Genomic DNA, 15,592 nt, shown 5'->3' with positions numbered 1-15,592 from the left:
TTTTATTTGCTTTTTTATTGTAACTTCTACTTATTTTTACATATTTGTTAAAAAAAAATTTTGAAACAAAATTAATTATTTTCCCAATCTCAGAAATAAATGGAAATTTTAAAACAATGCAAAAAACTTATAAATACTCTGGGAAACCTTGCAATAACTTCAAAAGAAAGGGATTTGTTAGAGATTATTTACTAATTTTTGAATGCATATTTTTAATACACATTAAAACTTAGTTGTTTTGGAATGCTTATATCATCTTTATATTTTATTTAAAAATGTTAAACCTTAATGATTCTTAAAATTACAAACTTTGGATGGTTCAAATTCATATTTAAATTCAGATTGAAAGTCATCAGTCTTTTGGTCATTGTTGAATGAAAAATTGTTGTTGTTGCCATGAAAAAGATAGTTCGCCAATTGTGGTAACCGCTTCTTGTAATATTTGTTTCTCTTTATTATTGCTTGTTTGTTCCTTGATTGAGGCTGTTATGTAGTGAACATCCTGTAAGAGAATATTAGTTAATTTTTAAACTAATATTATCTTTTTTATCTTTGTAAACATTTTAGTCCGTTTAATCAGAGACTTTGAATAGTTTCGATTTTGAATCGTGGATTATTTGTAAACTAATTGACTGTGCATGAAGAAACTTAATTTCATAAACATGGAAAGACTTAATCATTTAGTGGAGAGCATCAAAGCTCAAATAACTCGTCTCAAAATTTTGTTGGGTAAATCGTATAAAGAATATAATGAAGTTGACTTGGATACAAAACTAAATATTATTGAAAAAATTAAATCACCCATTTGCTTATTATGTGACAACTATTATGACACTGTTGAAAATGAAGCTGCAAAGGATAATAAAGAGGATTTGATAGATATCGATTCCAGAGTAGAAAAATTGGAAGTACAAATTAACCCCCCCCCCAAAAAAAAAAAAAATATTAAAAAAGAAAACTATTGCTATGCATAATACTAAAGTGGATTAACAATCTTCTATGTCAAATACATTAATTATCGTATTCTTGAAGTTTCTACTCCAGCATTTTCAGGAAATTATTTAGAATTCACAACATTCCAAAATCAATTTAATATTGTTATTGGAAGCAAAAATTATTTATCAGATAATGAAAAATTACAAATACTACTTAAAGGAAAAGCACAGCTTTTGGAAACAGAAGATGATACGTTTATATCTTTATTCCAAACTTTGGAAGAGCGATATGAAAATAAACAAATTATTGTTGATAACCATATACAATCAATTCTTGAAATCGAAAAACTGTTTAATGAATCACATATAGATTTAAGAAAAATTGTTGATAACTTAAATAGAAAATTTGAGAACTTAAAAAAATTTAAAGTTCTGAAAAAACAATTTATGTAATTTTATTATTTTAAATATTGTTTTGAAATAATTAGATCGTTAGAAGTAAAAAACAATTTGAGCTTTCCTTAGAAAATGCCAGATGATAAGAAAGTACCAGAATTAGACAATTTATTAACTTTTATGGAAAAAAGAAGTCAGGTCTTGGAAAACATTCACGGAAATAGTTAAATAAAAACAAAAAAAATCCCCTATCTTATTTCGAAACAAAAACTTTATGTTGAATATGGAAAATAAAAAGTGTATTTTGTGTAATTTATCACATACAATATATTTTTGTAATATTTTTAAAAAACTCCCTCCTGAGGATATGTATGATGGAGCTAAAAAATATAATTTGTGTATTAATTGTTTAATGTCAGGTCATCATTTATGCAATTGCTCATCGAAATATTCATGCAATCAGTGTGGGAAATAGCATAATAGTTTGTTACATATTTCTAAGGAACTAAATAGTTCAGGCATGTTGACTAAACAGAATATTGTGTCTAGTTAATCATAGTAAGACTTTCGATACAGTTGTTCATGGCACATTGCCAAATGAATGTAAAAGTGAAAACCACATTTAAGAAAAGAATAATTAGTGTCTAATTTAAATTGTTTCTTAATGAAAGGCAGAACTGTTTTATTAGCAACTGCTATTGTTTATATTGAATCTATGCCGGCCAGATGGCCGAGCGGTCAGAGTGCCTGTTTGTGAAGCCAGTGGCTGTGGGTTTGAATCCCTCTCAGGGCATGGATGTTTTCCTCTCTGTGTGTTGTTCTCTGATGTGTGAATGTGGCCCACCCTATGAATGGGTATCTGTGGCAGTGTGGCATGGGTAATGTTGCTCGCTTCCGTTACTTTGGTTCACAGGTGCCCACTGGGTAACATTAAATGAGCAACACTTCCGGCATTTTCAGAGGTAAAGAACAAAAGTTCATTGGAAAAAAAATAATTGTAAAAGAAAAAAAATATTGAATTTATAAGTGGAGAAAGATTGTGTTGATACAGCTGACCAGTTAATATTTTTACAAAAGTGTGTCTTTTAATCATTGACTCTGTTTTACATTACAGTTACTCTTGTTTACAGTTAGTTTCTTAAATATAGTCAAAAATGTTTAGAAAAGTGTAAAAAAAAATTGTTATCTAGAAATTTATTAAGGAAAAATAATCAATATCAAGAAATTAACAAAGTGAAAATAAGCTGTCAATTTAATCATGTGATTTTAATTTTGTCAATAATACTACTGTTGTTGTCATAAATTTAAAAGAGTTTATCCACTTTAAAATTGTTCCCCCCTCTGATTCAAGTTTGATATTTGGTAGTTTTTAATTTCAGAAGAAAAATCTGAAAAGCCAAGCTCTGCCAGTTTATTACAAGAATAAGCTCCTTATGGTAGACATGTTGGTGACTGTTGCTATGGAAACAGGTTATTCCATTGCATTGCAGGTAAAGCGACTGTTAGTTTATTTAGCTGTATGCCTTTGATAAATGGATAACTCCTATCTTTGGTCAAGAGGCCAAGATAGCCTGGTTGGTAGGGCACTGGGCCCATGTCCAAGAGTTCGTGAGTTCGATCCCTGCCCGCCGAAGACTCCCCATGTAGTAAATGGTGACTGATGCACGTTAAATCTGTCGAGCTGCAAAGTCCTCTAGGTTCCCATAACAAAACAATATCTCCGAAGGTACTGATCCAGGAGTTTCCTTGTCTTCCGGATTGGTTCAAAATTACAAGGCTACGGAATTGAACATTAGTAGTTGTAAACCCAAAAATTGGGTCAGCTGCTCAACGACAGTAATATCTCTAATCTGTTCAATATTATAATAATATCTTTGGTCTATGAAAGAATAGCAACTATTATTTATTTTCCACTAGCACCCCACCCCTTATGTTGACAAATAGTACATAAAATACAAATAATTTAAAAAAAATTTTTTTTATAAGGCAACATATTTGAGAAACTAAGTTAAGGCAAACGAGATGTTGATTTTTTTAAATAGTAATTGGATCCTTGTCAGTAAATTTTTTTAAAAAATGAAGATGTACATAGGTAAATAATTTCGAAGAGGCAACCAATGTCTAGTTAGCTTCTAATAAAGGTAAAGTTACATTTTCAATCAAAACAGTTTAACGAAAAGGTTCATACATTAGGATTAAAGTGCTAGCAAAGGTAATCTGAGCTAGCATGCATAATCATACAGGGGTAAAAGCATCATTAAATACAATTTTGATAAAAGATTTTGAAAAGCAACAACATTTCGCTTTTTAAATATTAAAAGTTTTGTATTTTTTAATTGCAAAACCTTAAAATTATTGTATTAGAATATGTGATGCTAAAGTTGTCTACATTTTATAATAATAACTCTAATTTAATAATAGCTTCTCTTTCTCTTTTTTAAAGTAATTTTAGCAATGAATAATTAAAAAATGAAAATGTAAACAAAAATAATCAGATCATCACATAAAGAATTTCAGAGAATTGAAAATTTTAGATTTTTTTTCCATTCTAGGCATATTATGTTTCTAAAATTATACAACTTAATAGCCATCATAGTGAATACGAATCGGCGATGTCTTATTTTAACACCCATGAGTTGCTCATTGTTGTCAGGCTAATAATTGGCTTTTATTTTGATTTTGCCATTACATATAGTAAAATACATTTAGTTTAATTTATATGTCTTATAATCTGTAAACCTCAAAGTGTATTTCGTTGAATTGTAACCACTTTTGAATTTTTTTTTAAAAAAAGAGAAAAAAATCTGTACCAGTGTTTTGGTTATTTTCTTCTTAAGTAATTCAAATGTTGTTTGGTTTTACTTACTAAGAAATACCCTTCATGTTTCAGAAAAAATTTAATCAAAATTGTTTCTTTAGCTTAACAAAGGGAGGAAAAGAAAAACAATTTTAAACTCTTTATAAAGAATAACACAAAAGAAACGATTTGTTCCCCTTGATTTCTACTATCACTTAGAAACAAACATCTCACAAAGAGTATTTCAATGGATAATGTGATGATCATCCGTGACAAACTGACCATGGAGTTAGAACACATGACAGAAGTAATAGATCTTTTAGCCAAAGAAATATGGTACTAGTGTACCATCGCACAGAGACAGATCACTCCAAAGTATTAAGTTTGCGATAAAATTTGCTAAATAAAATGTATGTCATTTAATAACTTTTAATATTAAATGTGTGGCAGAACGTTAGATATACTTTATATATTTGATTTGCATTTTAATGTGAATATAGACTTATTCTCATACAATTGGCCATTATTTATTTCAGAAAAGTTTTAAACAGCATTGTAAATGCCCTTAAATAGAATCAGAACATGATTCTTTTTCTTTTTATATGTTGCTTATGAGATATTTATGTACAAATTTTTTTTTTAATATTAATTCTGCTTAGATAGTGTCGACAAATCATCCAATTTCTTGGAGAGGGAAATTTCGCCAAGTTCTTGGAATCAAGAACTTGAACAGTATAAACAGGCCTTTAGTCTCTTCAAAAAAAATTTTTATACAATAAAAAATCGAAAGAACATCCTCTTAAAAAGGATCTGATAAATTACAAAATTGTTGGTTATAAATAAATGTCTAGACTTTTGAATTAGCAGAAGAATGATCTTTTTCATTTGTTGAGAGCTTCAAAAATCTTTTTTTTTTATATATAAAAAAGGGAAGTATTCCTAAAAATGTATGATTTGGAAAATTACAAAATTGTTGTTTAACAATAAATATCCGAGTTTATGAATTTTCAGGACAATGTTCTTTTCCGTTTGTCAGGCATCTTTAAAAGAAATTTTTATAAGAAGAAATAAATTCGAAAGGATATTCTCTTAAAAATAAATGATTATTAAGAAGTATAAGAACTGTTGCTTTTAAACGATAAAACTGTTTTTTAAAAATAAACATCGATTTAAAAACATGACATAATCTTTAAAAAATTGTGAAATTATCGTTTCGTATTTTGATTAAAATATAATGATGGCAACCGAAACATTACTTAAGAATTCCACAATTTTTACTGTAAAATGGGATATACCCATCAAGAAAAGCACAAATGAAAAGCTCATGGCTATAAAAACATTTCTTAGCCTCTTAACTTGTGCGCTCGAGTTAATTCGAGCGCGCTAAACTGGCAAAACTGAGCACACTCGAGATAATTCGAGCGGCGTTGTATTTTATGCGGCTATAATTTTTCACAATCGAATATGATCGAGAATTGACAATGTGTTTTTTCTGTGTTCTAAAGTGCGTTTTTTTCATAAAAAAATTTTTTTTGGCCGGTTTTTCTACAATATTTACTGTAAAATGAGATATACCCATCAAAAAACGCATAAATGAAGAACAATTAATTCCCAAATTTTGTTCTCATCTAACTAAAAAATTTAAAATTAAAAAATAATAATGTTTTTCGGCCATTGATTCAAAATAATTTAAGCTTTAAACATTTTTTTTAATATTGTTTTATATCTTTCACTATCAGTAGACTCATGAGTTTTAAAAATTAAATTTAAAAAAATTAGTTTCTATGTTTTTGTTAAATAATAATAATAAATAAACAACAGCAACTGCACTCTTTTTTCCAAGATATATTTATAAATCGTCGTTATAGCGAGACATTACAAATGAGAAGTAATGTAACAGAAAATAAAAGAATAAAATAAAAATATTCTAGTCAGAGGGCATGAAATGAGAATTAACGTCCCATGATCGAATAGGAGTTATTTCTAGAACATTCGGGCAATCCATACAGGCTAAAAATAACCGACTAGAGATTTCGTGGTGCAAATATAGAATGTATTTAGTGGCTGCCGTTAGCAACACCACCACACCCTTTTACCATTTGGAGGGTTACATGAAAATGTTACACTGATCGCCAAGTGTGAGCAACAGGTAGCTAGAGACAGTCGAATAAAATGGGAAGGTAATAGGGGTTAATAGGATGAAAACCTAAAATTTCTTTAAAAAAAAGAAGGAAAAAAGCCTCTAAAAACCATCAATAATGATCTTAAAATGAAAAATTACGTCCTTCTAATTTTATCAAAACATGTTTTACGGGATCTTTTTTATGTGAAAAAATAAAATCATAATTTATATTTATAAATTTAGTACAAAATAAGATAATTAAAAAAATATGTGATTTATGAATAAATTAAAATGTAAATTAAGACTGATAATTATGCTTATAAATTGATTCTTTTTTATATGAAAAAATAAAATCATAGCTTGTATTCATAAATTTAGTGCAAATTAAGATAATAATTTTTAAAAAAAATGCGATTTATGAATAAATTAAAATGTAAATTAAGACCTGATAATTATACTTATAAATTGATTCTTTTTTATATAACAAAATAAAATCATAGCTTGTATTTATAAATTTAGTGCAAAATAAGATAATAATTAAAAAAAAAATATGTGATTTATGAATAAATTAAAATGTAAATTAATGCCTGATAATTATACTTATAAATCGATTCTTTTTTACATGAAAAAATAAAATCATAACTTGTATTTATAAATTTAGTACAAAATAAGATAATAATTAAAAAAAATATGTGATTTATGAGTAAATTAAAGTGTAGATTAATACCTGATAATTATACTTATAAATTGATAAATACGAATTTTTTAGTTACAATCTTTAAGAACATCAGTTTCGCTTTGTATTATCAATTGTTTTTTAATATTCTTCAAATCGAAAGAGTGGCGATTGTCTAAAAATAAACTCTTTATATCGTGAAAAATTCTGTATATATATATATTTATGATTGGGGGATATTTAAAATGATAGGATTCGATACACCAATACATAAAAACCTGCAAAAAATTTGATAGAAAAACTTTATTCAGAAACAAAGTATGTTTAAAAGGAAAAACATCATTCAAAATTAATAAAATTATTAAAGAAAGGGGGAAAAAACTGAAGAGTGGAAAAAAACATGAATAATATCCTTTAACCTTTTGACACGGAATTTTTATTAAGCAAATTTTTCATACTTTTTTGCATTAATTTTTGTCAAAATAAGTGAAAAATATTATTTATATCATTTTAATAATTTATGGTAATAAAATACAATATTAATTTCTAATAAGGTTCCTACATGGACTTATCCTAACGCCGGTTTGTGCTGCAGGCACGCAAAGGTTATGACACACAGTGTGAAATATCTGTGTCTTTTTCTGCGTTAAAGGTAAAATCTTCCAAACATGGTTCAAATTAATATTTATTCAAATTTTCACTTATTTGCAGTTATTTAGATCTAGAAGAAATAGTTATTCATCATGGAAATTTCTTTAATTTGCAAAATCAATAATTGATAAATTTTTGAATATGAAGAAAAAATAATTTTTTTGAAATTACTTTTTTGAATTTTATATTTAAGTATAAATATAATTCCGATAGTCTAACGGTTTTTTTAAGTAACTATAAGACTGTTTTTTATAATTAAAAAATACCAAAATATATTTCTGCTTGTAATCAGAGTGTCAGAAAAAAAAATATATATATATGTAAGGGACACCGGTATCCTATCTGCATCTAAGGAATAAAGGGGGAAAAATACCATCTATGCAAAAAAAAGGGAAAATATGCATCTATCATCAACATCCTAAATCCTAAGGAGCATTTTTAAAAAATATCTATAATTACAATTGAAAATTAAAATCTTTTTGTAAATAACAGGTTGAAATTTATTTTATTGAAGCAAATTTCAATTGCTACAGCTGGAATAAGGTAGTAAATGCAGAGCAATTCGGCAGCATTGCATGCAATAATGCATGTGTATAGCTCTGCATTTTCAGGAGAAGTTCTGGAAGTCATGACGTCATTTTAAGAGACAATTGACGTAACCGATGTAAATGTAGTACAAGATGATGTAAGTTATAGTAAATGACGTCATAACTATTCATTGAGAAATATGCAAAATAGACGATGATGTTACAGCAATGAATTTACTCTGTTTTAAAGCAAATAATTCTAACATAAAAGTGAATACTATGCCATAAGAGATCGATTATATTTGTAAGGCGGTTTTCAATTATGCGCTGCAAACAGACTTGGCGAAAATGCCAGGCATAAAAACTTCTTTACAACAACAATAATAATAATCTTCGTTTTGAGCAACCATCTTTCCTATTTCTGAAATTTTTTGTCAATACGACAATAAAAATTTAGACTTGATAATTATTAAATAAATAAATAAAAATAAAGTAAGCACGAAATAAATGAATAAATAAAAGTAAAATAAGCAAAAAAAAAAGATTTAATAGAAATTTATATTAACTCTTATAAAAGATGCTACTGAACATTATCAACATAGAACTTACTATAAATATCAAGCAAGCAAAATTGATTTTAAAACCAATTTTGTGAACGCGCAATAAGGAAGAATGAAAATAAATACATAAGATTTCTCTTTCTGTCAATAAGTTGAATATCAAATCTTATTTGTATTTTACAAATTCTTATTTATTTATTCACGCACCTTTACGTGCTTGCGTGCTCAATGCAAAAAGCTGCTTATAAGCCCTCGTCAAATAAGAGAATGAACTGTTCAAATAAGAGAAGGAATAGTAAAAATATACACCCAGAGTTACAACGGGATTCGAACTCGCAACCACTACGCTTCTGGGCGTTTACAGAACATCACTTTCATGACAGAACCTGAAAATGTTTAAATAATAGTTAACCCAAAATTTAAATAATTATTTGAATAGACTGCATTTAATTTGATTTGATTCTGTTTTCATCGTTTTCTATATTTATATAGCATACTTTTTTTTTCTTGCTGTTTAAATTGCAATTGGGTATAATATGAAAAAAGAACAACTACTTCCACTTACTAGGAATAACATTTACCTTTTAGTTTAATTAATAAACTGAGTTTTAAATATGCTTACTAAATTCATAAACTTCGGTAAAACAACAATATAAATTATTTCCAAAGGAACTAGACTAATACAATTCCAACCTGGCGAGTAGCGACTTATAACAAGACACTTCGTTTGATGCTTTTACTTGTTGCTAGAAATCAGGTTCGCAGAAAATGCTGTTTACTAGTTAAATTTAGTAGAAATAACACGATCTGTGACGTAGGCTATAGTATACCCAATTGTTTCTAATTGCTTTAATAAATAAAAATCCAAAAATCAGTGAATAAACTTTACAGGTAAGCTGAATGCATAAATTTCACCATCGAATGGTGTTGAAGTGGTTGGTGAAAGTTGTTTTATTTCAAGTGGTGGGGAAATACGAATCTTTTAGTATTCCCGTTTGAGGCGGTGATTTCATATTTGGCGATTAACTACTTTGGCTTAAAAATATAATTTATAAGCCTGATATAGAGCAGCATGGAATTTCATCTAAATATATTTTTAGACGAAAACGTGAGACTTGTGAAATAGATACTAGGAACTATATTTAACACTAGATTGCCTAAGGAAGTAATTTTGACTGCTTTTAATTTCAATTAGAAAAACAATGATGTATATAATGACACAATTTCTTAGCATTTTGTACAACATATAATTTTTTTTATTGTTAATATTTACTAATAACTTGTTATATAATTGTAAATAATATAAAAATATTAAAAATTAATTTTAAACAAATTTTTTTACACATTATTTATTCTTCTACAATCCAGTCATTTTGACTGCTTTTGGGCAATATATACTAAGTTTCAGTCTTTCTAGTATTAAACGCACTTTTTTAATCACTATAAATGTGATGCCTTTTTAGGAATTACATATTTCCTAGCTTTTAAATTTTTTTTAACTTCATAAATTTTATTTATTTCAATGCTTCTTCATCTAATTTTGATTAAATTAAAAAAATATTTAAATTCTATCGCATTTTATAAAAAACGAATATAAATGTTTTATTCTCTTCTTAACAATCAATGTAATGTCAAATTTTTTAATTCGTTAACAAATGTATTCAGTGTCGTGACTAAATCGAATATCAAAATCTTTTTCTAAACTCTTTATTCCTTAGGTTACTTTATTTCTGTAACATCAAAAATCTTTTAGTTACAGGGTTAGATTAATTATCTTGGTCTTTTTGGTGATTAGTTATATTATTTAAAATCTAACATTAATAACACGGAATTGGCTTTGTTTTTGGCTAATTTATTTTTCAATAAATCACCAACAATGGATCTATTCCCATGCTCCTAAGTGCCTGTTAGGAACAATTCTGTCTCTGTTTATTTAAAATCCTTGGAGTTAGGACTAGGGGTTTTGCCCCTCAGTCCGATTATTATAAATTTAACAAAAATTTCATAATTTAAAAAAAAATTTATCTCTTCAACTCTGTTTATGGGAGATATTGCTTACTATTTTTTTTTAAATATGGCCATATTTGTTGAACTTTAACAATATTCGATAAATTCTTCACTATTCACTACAAAAGTCGTTAAAAGTGACTATTAAGATCATGCTATAATTAAGATGACGTGTAAGCTTTTCAATTTCAAAGGGATTGAGTTCAACGTTAATATCAAATTGTACATGTTTAATTTAGATTAATTTCTGTTTCCCCAATAAAATTACCAAACGATTTATTAAATTCAAGCTGCATTTACATCTCGGGAAATGTAATTTTTTGTACCTAATTTTGATATTTCAATTTAACACAGAAGACAAAAGAATAATTTTAGTCAAATGTTTGTCACTGCAGAAGAGGTTTTGTGTTAGGTTAAGAAGAATACCACGGTTAGTCGGGCAACAATAGAATTCTTGCTTATAATTTGCAGGTCTTCGTCATATTTGATCAGACAGCCTCTGAGTGAGCCAGAGCCTTCTTTTGAATTCTCTTCTACCGCGTTCTTTTGCCAGTTTCTTTCCTAAATAGCTAGTAGGTTTCTCTCCACTGATTCTATTTATCTCTATCTGGGTTTTTTTGTTAATGGTTTATGAAGAAGAATTTTTTTTTAGTGTGGAATCCTCATCAATTCTAAATATATATGAGTCATTCATTAGGTTAATTTATCATCAATCAATTATCATCATCAATCAATTATCATCATCAATTAATTAATCATCATCAATTCTGAATATATGAGTCGTTCATTAGGTTAATTTTTTAGGTATTTTGTACTATATTTGGCTGTCTGTTAAATTTTATATAGCTCATCATTTATGTTTCTACAAGGATAATTTATTTTCTCCTTGTTGTCCAAGATGAGAGAAGGTTATGAATTCTGAAGATATATTCTGGATCGGAATAAGCGTAAATTAAAAATGAGTGCTGTTCCTCTTAAGTAATTTCAACTCCTTACCTAGTTATGGATAAAGCGTGCTATTGCCTGTTAGTTAGAGCTCTATCGCAGCTTTTCAATATTTTTCAATGGGTCACAGTAGGAACACCTTGTCTTCAATCAGACGACGTGGTCGACGCCACAGCTTCCCTCTACTAATTTTCACACTCGTTTCCCGTGTTCGGACTCATGGGAGACGTCTAGCGCTGCTAGACGATTCCGAGATTAGCAACAACAACAATTTTCACACCTATGGTTGAACTTTTTTTTTCTCTACGACATCACATATTTTTGCGTAATCGTACCATATCATAAGTTGAATTTACTTAAGGCAATTATTTAGCTTTTTCAAAAAGTAGCTCGCTGGACCGAAGAATTTTCTGCATACCACGATTAAATTAGCTTCCAGGATCGAACTTACGACCCTCAGATTTCAGGAAGAGTTTATCCTGAGTAGCATCAATCTACTGCAAAAACTGATACGCACTAATAATTGATTAAACAGATTAATATTGATTACTGTCATATGAGATGTATGAATTTGGAAATGTTATCACATTAATTTGACATGTCGTTGCTGATTTGAAGAATGATCAAGAATCTTAGAGACAGTGACCGATTGGATACAGGTGCTCAATTCATAGCAGCGCATGCGCAGCAAACGATTTTTGAGATTATAATCTCATATCCATAAACCAGATCAAATATACAGTCATACGGAATGGGATACCTGTAAGTGATGTAGTGTGGGTATCTCGATCCTGATTGGTTGTTGAAACGTGGCATTTGTTTACGGTAGCAACTGTTCTTCCTTTTCTATTTCACGTAAGCCAAGCTCGTCAAGTCTCTTAATAACACATTCTATATTCTTTCACAAAAATTTCCATTCTTTCTCTGTATATTTCTTACTTAACACAACGACAGGCGCGAAGTTATATAGAACATAAGCGCACTAACTATGTATTGAAGTTGCCAGGTGTACAAAACAAAAATATATTATGGTTACTCTAAAATACATAAACAAATACTAAATCCAAGTTAAGTAAAAGACGTGGAAAAAATTATATTTTAGCAAATTCGACGTGAGATACGGGGCGGTATTTAATTAACTTCATGTTAATTAACATCCTAACTAAGTGGAGAAACTTAACTTAACTTCACCATTTTGCTTATAAACTATTCTGTTTAATTACGCCAAATCTAACAAATAAAATTTTTGTTGTTTTTGTATTGTTATTTCTGCTTGTATTTGTTAACTATTACAACAGTAGCTCCTCAAACGTGTTTTTTTTTCTAAATAAAAATATACAATATACGAAGTTACGTATCATTTGAATGAAATTTTAATAAATTTCCTACAGCATATTTATATATTTTTTTCTAGCCGATAACGCTATCGCTCAAAAAGATTTTTGCCATACGTAATTAAACAGAAGAAAAGTTTTTGAAATTGATAAGACGAATAGCATTATAATAATAATACCAAAATATTAAGAAAAATATTTTTACCAATTATTTTTTTATCTAACTTTTTTCCCCCTAAGACCTATGAATCATAAAAGATTTTTTGGGTTTATTTTGCTTAGCAATATTAGTCTAAAAGTTTTTTCATATGACTTAAAAACTTTTTTCTTTTAAATAAAATCTTTATTATTAATATATTCTATTTTCTAGAGAATGCATTGCTATATATAATATATCGTTTAGTAAAAGGAAAAGAAATATTGAAAAAAAAAAAAACTATTTTCGTAACAGAATAAGTTATTTTATTACTTTCCTGTTGACCTATTGTCGCCGGGATATTTGTTTTTAGAACATTACATAAATATGATTCTCACTAGGTTAAATTCCTGGAAAAGTGACAAAATGCGGTCATTTAATCGCCAAATGTAGCCAAACAGAATAATTTTTCTTTCCCGTATCCAAGACTCTATTTGCGTAGGCGAATTCTCCCGATGACGTCACCACTGACTCCTGTGACGTCGTTTCCCGTGACGTCTTGGCCACGTGACTGCAGACGATTTTCCGAGAGGTTGACGATGTTTTCTTGGAATCATACGCCTAATAAGTCAAAGAGCTCAAATTATCTGTTTGATGGGTTTGCTATTTTGGTCACAAATAAACATACACAAGTTGGGAAAAACTTGTTTACAGGAAAAATTGAAAAGAACCATTTTGGTGTTTAATGGGATTTGGAAATTTCTTCATTGTTTGTTTATGTTATGTTATTTTGCTCCATAGATAATTTTAAACATTTATTTATCCAATAAAGTCAATAACAGCGAATTTTAGGAATAGTGAAAAAAATAAAAATAATAAATATAAGTTTTTAGAATAATTTTCATAGAACAATGTCATAATATTAGCGAATAATAATAATAATAATAATAATGTAATAATATTGCGTTTTAAAACAATGTAATAGCAATCCAAAATGTTTAAAGAAAGAATTTGGCCACGTGTCATACCTTCTTATTATTGTTTATTTGTATTTTCCCATCTTTTCCTAAATGAATTATTTAAAAAACTTAAATTATTTATTTCATTAGCAAGTAGTGTAAGTTTTAGGAAATGCAAAATTTCGCAATATCAGACTCTCGAATAAATTTCATCAAACACTGTTATTTTCAAGATTAACGTGGTAACAGTACACTGTTAAGAAAGGCTTCTTAAAATTGAGCAAAAATGTGTCAAAATAGATTCGAAACAAATAATCGCTTCGAAGTTGAAAATTCCAAGTGTTCTAAGTTCAAACAGCATATACTCAATTTCGGACAAAATGCGTAGTCTCAAAAGTGATGTGGAGGGTTAAATATGTGAGAGAGATGTTCATTGGCAGCCGGAAAGAACAGAACTAAGGACCTTCGGGCTCTAACCACCATTGTTGTGAAACACAGTCCTGGTAGAGTCAGGAAGTTATATTTTATTTGATTTAAAGTTTTTAAGGTATAGCGAAATAAACAAAAAGTGAAATTAAAATTACTGATCTCCTAACTAAGTAATTGGTACCATATCTTCCAAATTACAACCCCTTATACCATTGAAATTAGAAATTAGTACGTTATGATGTTAGTACGTTAGAACGTCTCTCTTAGACATTTCTCTCTGCAAATCATTTGAGACTATGCATCTTTGCCCAAAAACGAGTATATGCTGTTTCAATTTTGAATGAAAGGGATTTTCAAATTCGACAGTTATTTGTTTCGGAGCTATTTTGACTGATTTTGAGAAAACCTTTTTTACAGTGTAACTAATAATGCATTAATAATAATAATAATAATAATAATAATGATAATAATAATAATAAATAATACTAATAATGATGATGATGATGATGATAATAATAAATAATAATAATAATGATGATGATAATAATAAATAATAATAATAATAATAATAATACTTTTTTCTTTGCTGTCTTCTTTTCAACTCTCTTTTTTTTAAAAATAAAGAGAGAAGAGTTAATTTTTTTAAATAAAAGTTACATTCATAAAATTTAGATAAATCTTTTTCTCCTTAAGTTTGAATTATCTTTTATAAAATATCCTTGAAAAATGTACTATTTTATATAGCAATAAATACAACTATTCACGCCCATAACTGTATTTGTCCAAGGAATATCGCGCACAGTTTATACAACATTATTGCATTAACCTAAGATCACGAGAACTCGATAGAATAGAAAGAGGTGAAGTAGTTTAAAAAGGAAAAGGAAAATAAAAAGGAAAAGTTTTTACTTTTCGCATAAAATGGCGCCTTGTAGTTAAGAGTCACAATACGGTTCTTTTAAATTCTAAAAAAATGCAGAGGTATAGGAAAGAAATTTATAGACGTAAACATTACAAAAAAATTTAAACCGTTTATCTTGAAGCAAGACTTCTTGTCGAATGTTTTTTTCATTCAATCGATTGCTTGAACTTTCATTCTATACTTTTTAATACTACAT

The sequence above is a fragment of the Parasteatoda tepidariorum genome, chromosome 9 (genome assembly GCF_982258835.1).
Source record: "Parasteatoda tepidariorum strain Cologne lab strain chromosome 9, Ptep-v5.0, whole genome shotgun sequence".
NCBI classification, from domain to species: domain Eukaryota; kingdom Metazoa; phylum Arthropoda; class Arachnida; order Araneae; family Theridiidae; genus Parasteatoda; species Parasteatoda tepidariorum.
Note: the sequence above shows the minus strand (reverse complement) of the source record.